This window comes from Microcaecilia unicolor, chromosome 2 (genome assembly GCF_901765095.1).
Source record: "Microcaecilia unicolor chromosome 2, aMicUni1.1, whole genome shotgun sequence".
Lineage (NCBI taxonomy): Eukaryota > Metazoa > Chordata > Amphibia > Gymnophiona > Siphonopidae > Microcaecilia > Microcaecilia unicolor.
Window position 1 is genome coordinate 344985106 of NC_044032.1, and position 17457 is coordinate 345002562.

At 46.3% G+C, this 17457-nt stretch overlaps 1 pseudogene; it reads left to right on the forward strand.

The window, feature by feature from the left end:
• Positions 1 to 17457, forward strand: part of LOC115463704 — a 232699-nt pseudogene that overhangs the window by 124785 nt on the left and 90457 nt on the right.

A 17457-nucleotide genomic window follows, 5' to 3' on the forward strand; every position in this document is an offset into this window, starting at 1 on the left:
GATCCCTTCATGCAGCAAGAGTAAACAAATTGCATGACATACCTGGCTCCTTCTTCCCTAAATACATATTTGTGGAGAAAACATCTCCTTATTTGGAGGGTCCTCGGCCTCACTCACCATCAAAGGTTATATCAGTTTTTATCTGCCATATATGGGTCATATAGCTTCAGTTCCTCATGAATTTCTCCTTCTCATGTCATTTACTAGAAGTGCACAACACTTGCTATTTGCAAAGAAATGAAACTTATGATACAAGCAACAATAGGAAGAAACAAAACTTATGCCCATTACAGCAGATCTGAGTGTTTGCAAACCAAGCAGAGGAAGGAATATACAGCCTGAAAAATCCTTCATCCCAGAATGTCAAGGGTTTGAGAAATCTGTATTGTTGAATGGACTGGTGGGAATGGAGAGGCTTGCTCATAGTGGCAGGGGAACAAGACTGATGAGAGCGGTAAGGTTTGACTTAGCCATGGACTTTTTATATTGCATGTGGGTTATTGTATCTCTCTCCCAGACCTGCCCGTGGTTCCCTCTCAAGCCCCCCTCCTCTCCTGAGTACCTTTGACCCTGTACTACCAGCGAAAGCTGTATTCAAAGGATGCCTGTGGCCTGCACCAGGCGTTTCCCTCTAACCTGGCCCACCCTTCTAAAAACAGGAAGTTGTGTCAGAAGGGGCAGGATGGGAAAAGGTACGGTTCAGTCCTCAGGCAACCTTTGAGTACACCTGCTGTTGGTGCTGCTGCGCCAAAGACTTGCTTGCTTTGCAGAAGGTACACTGGGCCGGAGTGTTGGGGGGATTTGAGAGGGAGCCATGGGCAGGTCCAGGAGGGGAAGAAGAGAGGGAGGGAGAAAGCAGGCAGCTTAATCATGATTCAATTTTTAAATTGCGATTACTAATTAATTTTGCAGTGTTAATCGGATTAATGTGCAGCCCTGGAAAAAACAGCTCTTAAGCGAAGGCCCTTTGGACTGGGAAATTTTAATAGCAATGGCTTCCTAGGTGTAATATTTCATATGCTAGAATTGATTGGTTTACCATCATCAGTCACTTCGATGATGGTAAACCAATCAATTCTAGCATATGAAATATTAAAAATCATAATGTACCATTTAAACTGAATGCAAGCTTCCACCAGGCGCAAATGCAATGTTTGCAAGATGTGTGTAATTCTCTCATTTTTATGAGCCCATAAAATTAATCAAGCTGCCTATTCCAAATTCAGTACAATCTCAGTTATCCGATCTTTACTGATCTGACCATCCAGCATATCTGAGGCCCCCCCCCCAGTGATGTTACGCACCTTCTCTTTCTGTTTTCCGAACCTGGGACCTTACTTTTGCCGCTGTTGTAAGCCGATGCTGCTTTTACTGCCTTTGTTCTGCATTGTTCGTGTGGTTACCATTATTTTTCGTAGTATCCGACTTTTCATTTTGCTGACAACGGGTCGGTTCCATTTAGGTTGGATAATCGAAGGCGCGGTAGGGCTATTGCGTGAGTTTTGTAAACATCCTATACTGCACTGGGTCCAATAAGCAAGGGGGCATATTGTGGTTTGGGTGGGACTAGGGAGGGCCCAAAATTAGAACTTCCTATAGCAATTACCGAATGAGAAGAAACTTCCAAGTCTAAAAAGGACGTTTTTATTTAGACCTGTTTGAATCATGGTAGGTCGGATAATCGAGACTTTACTGCACTTTGCACTTTTCAATAAAAATTTAGAGCAGCCTAAATATATACTGTTAAAATAATCCAACTGACCTAGAATGAACCTCTGCATAACAATTCGGAAAGCTATTGGATCTAAACAGTTGTAGGGAGCTGGGTAGCTCCCCTGGTAGCCCTTACCTGGCTACCCTTAGAAGGGAGGTGTTTGGGGATAAACATAACAAAATCAGGTATACAACATTGGTAATTTTATTGTATGGCAAAAAGAATATCATAGATAATACAATAAATGTAAGGTACGTACAGTACAGGAGAAGAATCTGGCAAAGACAATGAAATAATATTGTTAGCTGAGGGGAAAGACCTTTCTCAGATACTGGCTGCAAAGCACTGCTCAGGGACTGCGTCAGGTACTTTCCCAAAGTTGTCTTGTGCAGTTCATACTTATATACATAGGTTATCTTAGAATAGTGTAAACACATGCTTCCCACTGCAATTCCATTCCCAGCATAGAAAGGATGTGCTTTTGCTACATCAGCAGGAAACTAATCAGGCTACAGAAACATAAGGATGTCAGATATATCTATCATGCCCTGGTAAACGTGGAGGGGCATAATCGAACGGCGCCGGCCAAATAGATGGCTGGCCATCTTCAGGGCCGGCTCCGCAAAGGGGCGGAGCCAACCGTATTTTCGATTGGGGTCGGCTAAATCGATCGCCGGGTTTAGAGGAGATAGCCGGCTTCGTTTTTCAGCCATAATGAAATCCGGGCCCGGCCATCTCAAACCCGGCAAAATGCAAGGCATTTGGTCGTGGGAGGAGCCAGCATTTGTAGTGCACTGGCCCCCCTCACATACCAGGACACCAACCGGGCTCCCTAGGGGGCACTTCTAGAAATTAAAAGAAAATAATAAAAATAGCTCCCAGGTGCATAGCTCCCTTACCTTGGGTACTGAGCCCCCCAAAACCCACTCCCCACAACTCTACACCATTACCATAGCCCTAAGGGGTGAAGGGGGGCACTTACATGTGGGTACAGTGGGTTTTGGGGGGGGGGGTGGGGGGTGGGCCTGGGTCCACCTACCTGAAGTGCACTGCACCCACTAAATACTGCTCCAGGGACCTGCATATTGCTGTCTGGGAGCTGGGTATGACATTTCAGGCTGGCATACAGGCTGGCAAAAAACTTTTTTTTATTTTGGGAGGGAGGGGGTTGGTGACCACTGTGGGAGTAAGGGGAGGTGATCCCCGATTCCCTCCGGTGGTCATCTGGTCAATTGGGGCACTTTTTTGTGACTTGGATCTAAAAATAAATGGACCAAGTGCAGCCAGCGAAATGCTCGTCTGAGCCAGCCATCTTTTTTCCATTATGGAGTGAAGCCGACCATCTCGTAACCACGCCCCTGCCCCGCCTTCTGTACCCTCCCTTGAAGGTTGGCCGGCCCCGCGACGAAAAGCAGCTGGGGCCGGCCAAAATCGGCTTTCGATTATACCGATTTGGCTGGGATCAGGAGATCGCCGGCCATCTCCCGATTTGTGTCTGAAGATGGCCGGCGATCTCTTTCGAAAATAAGCTCAGTTGTCTGTATAGCAGATGGTGGTATCATGTGTGTCACTACATATCCTCATGGGAGCTGGGTGAGGCCAGCTGCAATGAGTTATATGTACTGACTTGCTTAGGCTATCAGATTGTGTACGTACAAGGTCATGAATAGTTCAGGGTCCTTGCACAGTATTGTTAACTGTACAGGTATTATGGTGGAGGACTATCACAGTTTTTAATCATCCTCAATTTTCTCATCATAAATGTCTTTTTCACCAAAGCATTTATCTGCCTTTCTGGGCTTAAAGTGCTTGTGAAAATCACTCCCAGTATTTTCAGACTAGTCTCGTATGTAAAATCTAGATACGAGGGTGGGGGGCATTTCTGGCAGTAAATGACAATGCATCCACATTGGCACACACTGCTCGACTACCGCTGGGTTAGCTTGTGAGCCCTTACTGCCTTCTAAATACCGTACTGCATGATAGCCTAGACGTCCAAGGAAGCAGGTTTAAGTCCAGATGTTGATCTTTTTCCCCTTCTAAAATTTGGAAATATACATTTATTGTTTGGGGCCTACCCTAGTCCCACCACTTCCCTTGCCAGATGCACATTTTTCAGTGTTAGCCATGTATATCCCAGCTTTGTAAAATCGGGCTGGTGTGCTAATAAGCTAATTAACTAATAATTACTCTGATAGAATTAGTGGCTAGTCTCGTCTGTTTGGAATATAATTTTGCCCTAAAATGGTCCGAAAACAAAGAAAAGGGTTCTCATGTAGGTTTTGCTGGCAGTAAGAGAATAATGCCAGACCTTGGAAATATAGATAGATAAGAAAGACAACTAACCTTACCCTGTAGGCTGCCTGGAAATGCCCTTTGGCTCCTTCTGTGTGGCAGGTCTCTCCTTTTCCTCTTGGACTCCAAACTGAATTGCCAGCCGGCTCCTGAACAAGGCTCTATATATAGACTGCCTGTTCCACTGTGTCTTCAGTCTGTGTTGGTTGTGGAAGGCCATCAGCAATGAAGCTGAAATGCACACAGCTCTTAACTGCAACTCTCTTAGTTGAAGCTAAGATACTACCCAGTACTGGTTCTTATTCAATACGGCACATATTCTTAGCTCAGTTCCTTTATGAGCACGGAGTTAGCTCCTCAGCAATACTCAGAGAGACTGCATATTGGCTACTAAAATAACAACTGTCAAGGAGAAAGGTGTCTGTCTCTCAGTGTAACAGGCTAACTGCCTGTGTAGCTCTTGTCTGTCTCCTTCAGTAGACTCCCCTTGTGGACTTGATATAATGGACATCATGTCACACGTAGAACAGTTCTCTGCTTGATTGAGTTGGGCAGATAAAGACTGCATGCATAAAGTGTGCACGTGGGCAGTATGGTAAAGCTAGGATCACTGAGCTAATCAGATGGTAATTGCATGGGTGTAGTTTGGTCATTTCATTGGGGGGGGGGGGGGTGGCTTGGCTTATTAGAATATTCATTTGCATATATACATATTCATTATGGTTCTTCAAAAAACACACACCCCAGACTAAAACACTGAATTTAATGCCAGTATATCAAAGCAATGAAGTTTTTGGGTTTTTTTTTTTAAACTGAAATGAGCCAGCACCAAGGGGAATTTCTGTCATTATGCCCCTCACTTTCACACAAATTAGCAAGGGGAGAATGCACTTTCCCTAGGCCTGACACAGCACCATCTCTGTTCACTTTCTCCAAATCCCAGCTCTTTCTCCTTCCTTATCAGCAACTCTCCATACTATGCCACATAGATAGAAAAAATACCCCCTCCCCCAAACACCAGTATACCTGCTACTGGGAAACTGGAACAATCCAGACTGTTACATATTCCTGTACAGACACTACATGCTAGCAGGCCCGCCGAGAGACGGGGCCGGGCCCGGGACAAGGCCGCCCCTGGGCCCTGCCCCCACTGCCCCCCCACCAGGTTGTCGCAGGCCCCCGGGAATTTTGTCCCCCCCCCTGTCCTCCCCTCTCAGCGGCCCTGCATGCTAGCAGAATCCTTCACCTAAGTTGCACATGCAGAACATGGACAGACCCTCACATGATACAAAATAGGGAAAAGAGGGAGAGTAGTGGAAGGATCTTCCAACATAGGACATTATCATGCAGATAATTGCCCATAAAGCCTCTTGAACAATTTACCCTTCCACTACTCTTCCTCTTTTCCCTGCTAGGCGCCCCGTATAAGAGGCTGGGAGAGGCTAAGCCTCCCCAGCCCAATCATGGACTTCCCTTGGCTGCTGCCTTCACAAACGCAGCGCTTTTGCCAGGCAGCTCTCCCTCCTTCCTTCCCGCTCTCGGCTCTCCGACCGGTAGCCCTCCCTCCCCCCCCCCGCGCGAGCGTTTTAACCTTTTATTTTATGTGGCATCGATATCAGTGAAGAAAAAGGCACTACAGGCTTGCCTGCAGCTTCTCCCTTCTCTCTTCAGACAGATGATGCATTTCCTGTTTCCGCGAGGGCGGGACACTGTGTGAAGAGAGAATGGAGAAGCTGGAGGCGAGCCTGTAGTGCCTTTTTCTTCATTGACGTTGATGCCACGGAGAGTAAAAGATTAATTTTTTCTGTGTGTTGTCAGACAATTATGGAGGTAAGCTCTGCCCCCCTTTAGCCTCCCCAAACAGTTGGGCCACCGACCTCCTATGTTGCTTTCCCTCCCTCTCCCCATCCAGAAGTTCTGGTGTTTCCCTCCCTCCCCACAAGGTCCTGTGTCGCTTTCCCTTCCTCCCCCCTATCAAATTCGGTGTCGCTCTCCCAATCTTCCTCCCCCCCCCCACATGGTTGTTGTCACTCTCCCTCCCTCTCCCACAAGGTCCGGTGTCACCTGCCCTTTCCCCTTCCCTCCAAGTCCAGTGTCGCACGACCTCCCTCCCTCCCCCCCCCCCCACCGCCGCCAGGTCCTGTCACGCACTGTCCCTCCCCCCTGCATGCTCCAGTTTCAATCCTCCACTTCTCCGCTCTGCTTCCGCTGCAGGCTTTCCATCATCTGGGCTGCCGGCAGTGTTACAATGTAAGGACGCAGCCTGTTTTTGCATGGACCGGAAGCCTTCTCTCTATTGCGAATTCCTGTTTCCACATAGGCAGGTCGCTCATTGCAGAGAGAAGGCTTCCAGGCCATGCAAAGGCAGGCACCGTGCTTACATTGCTAACACTGCCAGCAGCCCAGAAGATGAAAAGGCTGCAGCGGGAGAAGGGTGGAGAGGAGAAGGAGTGACACCAGAGCTTGCAGGAAGTAGAGAGAGAGATGCCACCATGCAAGCTGTTTGGGGGGGGCACTGCCCCACCTCGCCTCCCCCCAAACTACGCCCATGGGTAATTGTCATAAGCTGGTCATAAGAATGCCTTGGTGATAGTCCTCCTTTTCAGAGCCGGTACTGCTGGCGCCCTGGATGATCAGCAAAGATTACCACATACCAGTGTCAGTGTAAATCACATTCCTGCAGCTTCACTCCAGAGAGAGAGAAAACAAAGATGTCCCTTGGAATGTCAGTGTCCAGTGCTGCAGGACGTTTTGTAACAACTATGACAGTATTGTCCTAAAAAGATAGTTCTTGGCCTAGTCAGTATGGTTCATAGGCCTCAGTTTGGCAGTACAGGCCTTTATACATAAAAATAGGTATGGGCAATATATCCAGTGGTGTGCTGGAGCCGGTTGTTAAATTTTTAAAGCTCTTGCGATCCAGTTCTGGCAGGCGAACTGGCTCCTAGTGGTGACGCAACTCGGCGGTGAGGTAAGCATGGCAGGAGTGCGCCACAAGCCATGCTTACCTCACCTCCCGCCACTCTTGGGGGGGTTTAAATCTTTGATTTACCTCCGTCGCAGCAGCTGCAGTCAAAGCCCGTCTCTAGTCTTCCCTTCATTCCCGTCAGTGTCCCGCTTTCTTCTGACGTCATTTCCTCTTTCTGCGAGGGCGGGACACTGACAGAAAACGAAGGGAAGGCTAGAGACGGGCTTTCACTGTGGCTGCTGCGACGGAGGTAAATCAAAGTTTTAAACCCCCCAGGACAGCAGGAGCAAAAAGAGGGATGTTGGGGGGGGGGGGGGGGGGCAGAACAGGCCGGACAGGTGGACATGGGAGCAGGAGGGCAGGGGAGAGAGGAGCATCGAATGGATATGGATGGGAAGGCAGGGCCAGGGAGAGAGGAGAAATTGCTGGACATGGAGGGGAGGGCAGGGGAGAGAGAGGACAGCTGCTGGATATGGATGGATGGAGGGAGCAGGGGAGAGAGGAAAATTGCTGGATATGGATGGATAGAGGGCAGGGGAGAGTACAGTTGCTGTACATGGGTGGATAGATGGATGGAGGGCAGGGGAGAGGAAAGTTGCTGGACATGGGTAGATGGAGGGGAGGCCAGGGGAGAGGAAAGTTGCTGGGCATAGGTGGATGGAAGGGAGGGGAGAGGAGAGTTTCTGGACATGGGTGGATGGAGGGGAGGGCAGGGGAGAGAGGAGAGTTTTTCAGGACATGGATGGAGGGGAGGGAAGACAGGAAGGAGATGCACATGGATGGAGGGGAAGGGAGAGAGAGAAGACATGCTGCACATGGATGGAGGGGAGGGAAAGAGAGGAAGTGAGATGAACATGAATGGAGGGGAGAAAGGAGAAATGCTGTACATGGATGGAGGAGAGAGAAGAGAGAGAAGAAATGCTGGACATGGAGAGAAGAGAGAGGAAGGAGATGAGATGAAGGAAAAGGAAGAGAGGAGAAAAACTGCACATGGATGGAGAAAATAGGAAGAACCTGGATCCACTGGACAGTCAAGTCTGCAGAGGACCAGAAATGAAGAAGAAAGAGGAAAGAAAAGAAAGAAATGGAAAGGAAGCCCTGGAAATGGAGTCAAGGGAACAGATAGAGAGCAGCAGAATCAGATACTGGGCCAGCATGATCAAAAAAGCAAAGTCACCAGACAGCAAAGGTAGAAAAAATTATTTTCATTATAGTGTTTAGAATATGTCCACTTTGAGAATACATCTGCTATCATATTTTGCAGTATATAGCAACAAGTTTCTTTCTGTTTTTCTGGTATTGTGCTGCATGCACAGTTTAACTTCTTAGGATTTCAGGTTAATTTTTGAAGAATTTGAATAGAGGCTATCTCTGTTCTGTACGTATGACTGCAAGGCCAAGTGTCTGAATAGGGATCTGTTTGTTAGGTTCTGAGATTTTGATAACACATTGTTCAGAGTTGGCAAGACTGTCTGTTCTCCTAATTCCTGGTCTGTATGCTAATTTGGTTTGTGTCATTTTGGATATACTGCAGAGATTTTTTTTTTCCTGGGTAAGGGCTTCTAAAACAGACATCATGTTATGAGAATCAGGTTCTCAACATTAAAAGTTTATATTTATTTACTTATTTATGGCATTTTATCCTACATTAAACATGAATTAGATTGGAACCTGGGAGCATTTAATTTTTTTTTCCTGGACAGAGTAATGCATTGCCGTCCTCCCCCCCCCCCCCCCAGGCTCTCTCCCTGGCTATAGCCAGCTCTGAAATTTGGGGGGGGGGGGGCGCAGAGGTGGACCGGGGAGAGAGCCTGTTGTTAAACATTTACCAGCACACCACTGACTATATCCCAATACAGGGACTTAGATGTTTAAGCAATATAAATGTCTAAATTCTGGTTTATATACGTAGACCAAAATAGCATTTTATCCAGCCAGCCAGCTCTCTTAATGGCCAGATAGGTCAGTAAGTCTTGCAACTTATCAGGATTCAGTTTAAAGACAGATAAACAACCATAGACTTGAAATGTCCCATGAGAGAGGCCTCTGGATTTGTGATGTGCATTAACAGGTCATCTGTGAATGAAGCAAACTTGAGTTCTGTGCTACCCATCTTTATCCCATTGATGCTCTGAGCTCTCTAATTGGGATGCTAACATCAAGACAAAGAACAGAAGAGAGAGTGGGCAAACCTCTCATGTTCCCTGCTGAAGATTAAAGCCCTCTGTAGTCACCCCATTAATTAATACTGCTCCCAGGGATTATAATATAAGAATTGTAATGTGCTTAGAAAGCTCCCTCATAGCCCAAAATGTAGCATCACTAAAAACATATACTACCAGTTAATTCTGTCAAATGTATTTTCAGCATCAAAACTTATAAGCAGGATGGGAAATTTCTCCTATGATCAGTGGACCAGAGACGCTAGAATTTTGCAAAAATTAACCACTATAGCGCTTATTTTCAAAGCAAATGGACATCTCAAATTTGCCCCCCCAAAATGTGCATCTCCCCAAAACGTCCACATTGCAATTTTGTAATGGCAGAATTTGAATATCCTATACTGCACTGCGTCCAATAAGCAAGGGGGCATATTGTGGGTTGGGTATGGGCAGGACTAGGGAGGGCCCAAACTTAGAACTTCCAACAGCAATTACCGAATGAGAAGAAACTTCCATGTTTAAGAAGGACGTTTTTATTTAGACCTATTTGAATCATGATAGGGTATAAAAAGGTGCTCTGATTGAGCAGCTTATCCACTGGAGAGATTAAGGCATTACCCCTCATAAACCTCCCAGTGGTTAATGTCCCCCTCCCTCACCCCTGAAAGTGACACCAGAAAGGGAAGCCAGACTCCTTGACAAAATCAGGTATTATGGGCATTCTTTTTTTTTTTTTTTTTTAATATCTTTATTATTAGAAGAAAAGACATGTAACATTTGAACATCACATTCCGGCTCAATGAAGTCAACTATTTCCAATATCTAGCAGCTGATAATAACCTATGAATACATTGACTACGTATGTCAGCTAAAAAACCTTATGAACACAGCAGCAAGCATGTCTGAAGGGTCAGTGCAGTGGATTGTAACCCAGGGGACCCAGGTTCAAATTCCACTTCAATTCTCTTTTTTAACCTTTAAATTGTGAGCCCTCCAGAAACAGAGATATACTTGCTGTACCTAAATATTAAAGACATCTGGAAACCAGAGGTCTATTGAAGAATCTAAATGGCATCTTATCTAATGGACCCATAAGAATCTAATGTGTATCTTATTCAGCATGTGGTAATAGTTAGCATGTGCTAAATCTGTTAGTGCAGCTTAGTGCATCCAAAGAAGGATACCCAACCAGCTTGGACCCTTTATAAGATTCCTCCCCAATGGTTTGCAAACCGTAACGCCAACTCTGAGCTGGTGTAGAGTTTGCCACAGCCAGCGAGCCAATCTTTGGCTCGCTGGTCACAGATCGTTGGGGATGAATATGTTCAGCATGCATTTGGATGCTACTTGTGCTATGAGCCCGGTTTTGCGTGCATTTGGATGCTACTTGCTCTAAGAACCCAGTTTTGCATGCTAGTTGCGTTCAGAGCCCACGAGCACGCTGTTTCACGCGCTCGGGGGCTCTTATCATGGGAGAGTAGCAAACGCAGGTACTAGTATGGTGCTTACAGCCTCTAGCACCTGTGTTTGCTTCTGCTCATCGGCCCATCAATTTGGAAAGTGTAAACCAGCAATTCACATCTACCTGTTCTACTACACTCATATTTTGTAGACCTCTATCATCTCTCCTCGCTCATCTCTTCTCTAACCTGAAGAGCCCTAACTTTTTTTTATCCTTTCTTCCTAGGGAAGTCATTTCATCTCCTTTTATCATTTTAGTTACCCTTCTATTTGTTTTCTTGACCACCTCTGCACACTGAACAGAGGGTTTCAATGTAACAATGATGACACCTAGATCCTTTTCTTGTGTCATGACTCCTAAGGTGGCACCATGTAGTTATAGTTTGGATTACTCTAAGTGTATCACTGGGCAGGGACCCTTTTGAATACTGGAGGTTTGTTTTTAGTACAGGCTGAAGATCTCTCTCATTCTTCTCATAGAATCAAAATGATTTAGCAGATTTCTAGTTGATGTCAGACAGAATCTGATTTCTGATGTGCAGCAACTAGAGGAAGAATATTCAGTATAAAAAAAAGCTCTTGATAGCACAGATTTCCATTACGTTTCTGGAGTAGCAGTATCCACAACAGAGCTGTTTGTAGCTCTTCAGCAGTGGCGTAGCTAGGGTAGTTGACACCCGGGGCCGGTCATTTTTTAACACACACCCCCCTAAAATAAAATCCAGTACTAGGCATACCGAGAATACAAAACACTCAGGACCTGTAGAGCAATTCTACCATACCATAAGCAGTAATTTGTACGAGTCACACAAGGAAAAGGAAAGCATCTTAAACACTACAGTGAACACTAGAACATCAATTCACCTATTGTAAAACAAAAACAGACAGATTAGTACAGATCGTCGATCCTGCACAGTCAATGCCAACCGAAAGCCACGTCTTTTTCACAAACACAGATACACCCTAATCCACTATAGAATAAGTAATCATAAACTTTCTATTTAGACAAAAATTAAACAACCCCCGATGCCAGACTCTGCATACAATGCAACACCACAGAAACAGAAAATGTCCTCTAGTACTGTGCAAAATATAAAGACAGCAGATGTAAATTTGAAAAAACTAACAAATACCAATCACCACTTTACAAATTAACAAATAGAAATAAAAGAAATAATATCATTTTATTGGACTAATACATTTAGCTTTCAGAGGCCAAAACCTCCTTCCTCAGGTCAATTCAGTATAGTACTGTTACAATGTCCTATCCTGACCTGAGGAAGGGGGTTTTGTTCTCCGAAAGTAAAATGTATTAAAATTAGGCCAATAAAAAGATTACCTTATTTACATGTTCTATTATAAACATTTATTAACACAGCTACAATACTACTTTATCGTAAAGCAAAAAAATAAAAATATATATTTACAGTTCGTTGTCTCTGGTTTCTGCTTTCCTCATCTTTTCACTGTCTTCCTTCTATCCAGCATCTGTCTTCGCTCTCTCTCTGCCATCCAGTGTCTGCCCTCTCTCTCTGCCCCTTCCATTCACTGTCTGCCCTCTGTCCCTTCCATCCACTTCTGCCCCTTCCATGCACCATCTGCCCCAGTCTGCCATCTCTCTCTCTCCTCCTTCCATCAACATCTGCCCTCTATCTCTGCCCCTTCCACCCACCATCTGCCCTTTCTCTCTGCCCCTTCAATCCGTCTGTCCCCTCTTTTCAGCCCCCAGTTTTAGCCCCCTTATTCCACCTGCCCCTAGTTCCAGCCCCCAACCACTTCTCCCTGTCCTCTTTTCAGCCCCAGCTCTTTTCTCTCACCAGTCCGAGCTTCAGCCCCAGCCAGTTCTCCCTGTCCCCTTTAAAGCCCCCAGTCCCCACAGTTTCAGCCCCCTTCATCCACCACATGCCTTGCATCCCCCCTTTTCAGCCCCAGACCCACTCTCCCACCTGCCCCAGACATGGACCCATTTTCCCTCCTGCCCCCTTGTCAGACCCCAGTTCCAGCTTCAGACCCCTTCTCCCATCTGAGCACGCCCCTCCCCAATCCCCTTCTCCCCTCCTTGATGCTTTCCCACCCTCCCTAATCCCCTTTAAGCACCCCTCTGAGCTCCCCCACCCTTCCCCAATCCCCTTCTCCCCTCTGAGTCCCTCCCCCGACCCGACAGCTGAGATCCGTTCTCCTGCTGCTCCTACGCTGTCCTGCCTTTAAAAAAAATGTTTTCGAAGTGCCGGAGAGTGGCAGGCAGCGCCTCGCGTCTGCCCTGCTAGTAAAGAAGATCTCGTCGACGTCATCGTCCTTCCCACACTGAGTCCCGCCTGCCCTCGCGGTAATAGGAAGTTGCCTCAGAGGGGGGCGAGACTCAATGTGGGAAGGGCGACTACGTCAGCGAGATCTTCTTTACTAGCAGGGCAGACGCGAGGCGCTGCCTGCCACTCTCCGGCGCTTCGGAAAAAAAATTTTTTAAGGTGGAGCAGTGGGAGCGGAGCACCCCCCACCCAATGACACCCGGGCGGACCGCCCTGCCCTTGCTACGCCACTGCGCTTGAGGAAAGGTGTTGCCCACCTCAGTATTAAAATGATCGAGGTATTCTTAGAATAGATTTCTGATGATGATTAATACAGCACTACCCCTCTATTTTTTTTTTTTTTTTTTTTTTGCGTGTATGAAAACAGCGTAATTCTAAGCACTTATAGGCCCTGTGGTAACTTTTTTTTTTAAAACATATGTTACTATCTTTTTCCTATAACAGGCTCCCACAATGTCAAGCCTGACATTTTATTCCGATTTGGGCAAGAAGGATTCTGTTCTGAGCCTCCAGGATCAGAGGAAAGAGGAAATCTGACCACCACAGGCATATGTGAGAAACTGCATCAAACAGGTGATGTAGCTTGAATTAAAGCTAGAAACAAGCTGATCCAAACATGTCGTACAAGAATGACAGCTCCTCTAGACCAGGCACAGTGAGAATGAGGTGTTTTAATCATGGTCCCTGCTTCCAACCTTTGTCGTGTGGATAATGTGTTTGTTCTATTTTCCTTATTTCTACTTTTCTCCTTCCATTATCTGATTTGCCTATCTTCTCTTTCTCTTATTCTCCCTCACCATTTTCCCAAATCTGTCTAGTTCTTCCCTATGTTTTCTTTCAACATCTACTCTGTTTCATCCTTTATCAGTTTTTGTAATTTTTCTTGTATCTTTCACTATTTCTGGCATCTTTCAGGGCTGCTCCAAGATACTTAACCTTCATCCCACCCATGGGCGTAGTTTCGTCATTTCATTTTTTGGGGGGTGGGGAGGTTGTGGCTTGGCTTATATTCATTTGCATATATACATATTCATTATGGTTCTTCAAAAAACACACACCCCAAACTAAAACAGTGAATATGAAACCAGTATATCAAAGCAATGAAGTTTTTTTTTTTTTTTTTTTTTTGGGGGGGGGGGGGGGGGTAACTGAAATGAGCCAGCACCAAGGGAAACTTCTGTCATTATGCCCCTCACGTTCACACAAATTAGCAAGGGGAGAATGCACTTTCCTTAGGCCTGAAACAGTACCATCTCTATTCACTTTCTCCAAATCCCAGCTCTTTCTTCTTCCTTATCAACAACTCTCCATACTATGCCACATAGAAAAAATACTCCCCCCCCCCCCCCCCCCCCCCAAACACCAATATACCTGCTACTGGGAAACTGGAACAATCCAGACTGTTACATATTCCTGTACAGACACTACATGCTAGCAGAATCCTTCACCTAAGTTGCACATGCAGAACATGTTGTTGCAACCCTACCTTGTTCTTCTGGCAGCGACCATATTGGAAAGATCATCTGAGGGGCAGCCATCTTGAAAGGATCATTTGAGGAGCAGCCATCTTAGGTAGCTCACTAGGAGGCAGCCATCTTGAGTTCTTTTGGGCGTGCCCTATAGGAGCTCTTGCCTCACAGCTGAGACCAGTACCCTCTGATTGGAGGCCTATTTAAGAGCTGGCCTGAGCCACCATCTTTGCTTCGGCTTCTGTTGCTATAGAGGTTTGGTGCTAGTTATTGTGTGCTTTGCTGTCTACTTTCCTGCCTTGATCCTTGGACCCAACTTGACTATCTGCTGTGTTGCTGCCTGCCTAGACCCTTAGACTAAACTCGACTACCCGCTGTGTGGCTGCCCAACACCGTCCGTATCCTGAAGTCCTGGTGGCCGCCTGCACCTGGGGGCTCAAATCCCGGGGAACGGTGGTCGCTTCCCAGGTGAAGTTAGGGGTTGTCCGGCAGCTTGACCGAGTACTGCTCTGCTCTTCTTCCACCATGCTCGGTCGTGGCACAAGGGCTCACTATCCAGGTCTTAACACATGTACAGACCCTCACATGATACAAAATAGGGAAAAGAGGGAGAGTAGTAGAAAGATCTTCCAACATAGGACATTATCATGCAGCTAATTGCCCATAAAGCCTCTTGAACAATTACCTATGTGTTAATGTCCTATGGTAAAAGACCCTTCCACTACTCTCCCTCTTTTCCCTTCTAGACTAGTCATAGTGGTCATCTGTTCTTCCACCTCAGTGGTTTTTATCACTATACAAAACAGGGAACCACAGAAAAACTGAAATAGAGATCTTCCTCAATAGAGACAGACTCTGTAAGCTGTGTAAACACTGGTAAAAGTGAAACAGAAATGTATTTTCTCCTGCACTCTACAAAAATAGGAAAGACGTACATTTCACAAAGCAGGCACATCTCAGTCCTTAAGTATTAAATAAAAATATTTCTTTTCTACCTTTGTTGTCCGAGCACTTTATTTTTCTAATTGGGCTGGTCCCAGTCGCTTTTCCACTTTCCACATGTCAGTCTTCTCTAAATTCTTTTCCATGTTGGCATTTTCATTTCTTCTCTCTCTTTTTGTCCTTCCTTTCCTTCTCTACATCTGTCTGGCAGTGACCTTTCATTTCATGCCCCCCCCCCTCCTTATTTGTGTTTATCCTTCTTTCTCTCACCTTAGTGTCTGTTGATCTTCTCATCTACCTACTAGCTTTCACCATTGCTCCCTCTGTCTCTCACTTATCCAGTCTCCTAAACCCTTATCTTTCCCCATCTTCCACCCACTTCCTCAGCCCCCATTCCCATCCTCTTAGCTCTCATCTACCCGCCACTAGATCTCATCACCCTTTCAGTCCCCAATGCCATCCCTGACTCTCCTTCATTCCCTTGCTTCCAAGGCCATTCATATATCTCTTACCCTATATCCCATGCCCTTCCTTCCTCTCACCCCTTGCAAGGTCAAGTGTCACTCCCCCTCCCTCCCTCCAAGGTTCGGTGTTGCTTTCCCTCCCTCTCCCCTTCCACAAAGTCTGGTGTTGCTTTCCCTCCTTCCTTCCCCTCCTCGTGCCCCCCACAAGGTCCGGTGTCGCTTTTCCTCCTTCCGCCCTCCCTGCAAGGTCCTGTTTCGCTTTTGCTCCCTTTCCCCTCCCAAATTCCTTCCTCGCGTCCCCCACATGGTCACTTCACTCTCCCTCCCTTTCACCCTCCTTTCACAAGGTCTGGTGTCACCAGCCCTTCCCCCTTCCTCCTTCCCTACAAGTCTGGTGTTGCACGATCTCCCTCCGTTGCCTCCGCCACCAGGTCCTGTCACACACTCTCTTTCACCTGCAAGCTCCAGTGTCACTCCTCCACCTCTCCGCTCTGCTCCCGCTGCAGCCTTTCCATCTTCCGGGCTGCCAGCAGTGTTAGCAATGTAAGGACACAGCCTGCCTTTGTGCGGCTCGGAAACCTTCTCTCTATTGCGAATTTCTGTTTCTGCCTAGGCAGGTCGCTCGCTGCAGAGAGAAGGCTTCCAGGCCATGCAAAGGCAGGCACCGTGCTTATATTGCTAACACTGCCGGCAGCCTGGAAGATGGAAAGGCTGCAGCAAGAGAAGGGCGAAGAGCAGAAGGAGTGACACCAGAGCCTGCAGGAAGTAGAAAGAGAGATGCCGCCATGCAAGCCGTTTCGGGGGGCACTGCTCCCTCCAAACTACGCCCATGCTCCCACCTACTCAGCAGCTTGTGTGTTTTGTTTTCTGTGAGCTGCACAGTGCTGCCAGTATGAAAGAGACAGGCAGGATGGTCTTACTGTAAGAGGCTGGAGGAAGACGACTGGGATCAACAGGAAGAATGAGGAAAGATGGCCAAATTGGTGACTCCATAAAGAAAGGATTTAGGAAGCACCACACTGATAGCAGTAGAAGGTGGGAATGAGGCAGAATGACTCAATATGGCATTTGTGGAATGGATTTAGGCAGGATGGGATTGAAAATGGGGAAATGTAGGAAAAAGGATGGAGGTAGATAGGCCTTGAAAAGAAGCCGTAGGGGGAGGAAAGAGAGGGTGACCACTAGTATCCATATTGGGAGTCAGGAAGATTTGGAGAAGGAAGAGAGAAAGACCCACATTGATAGTTCTAGGTTAAAGAGGGCATATTCCTCTCAATTTTCATTACCTTAATATTGCAGGACATGGTTCATTTTCAAAACTTCTCAGGTTCCTTAACTCCTTCCACCAGGATCATAAAATTCCCATCATCTCCATTTTAGCAATGTTTTGTTTTTCTTATGTCTTAAGCTTTCCTATAAAACCTGAAGTTATTTTTCCATTCTTCTTACAGGAAGCCAAAGTTACAGTGCTGAGCCCACAATAGAGATCCTGAAAATGGAAGAGGCTCCTGTATGTGACCAGCTGGAGAGAGGAGAGGAGGATAAGGATACCAGAAGCAGTGAGCCAACAATTCCTTTATAATAAAATCCTTGCTATGTGCTGTGAAGTATTTCAAAATTTTCACAGATTTATTGGTTAGTGAATGTAATCAAAGTGAAAGGAATCACTGCAGAGA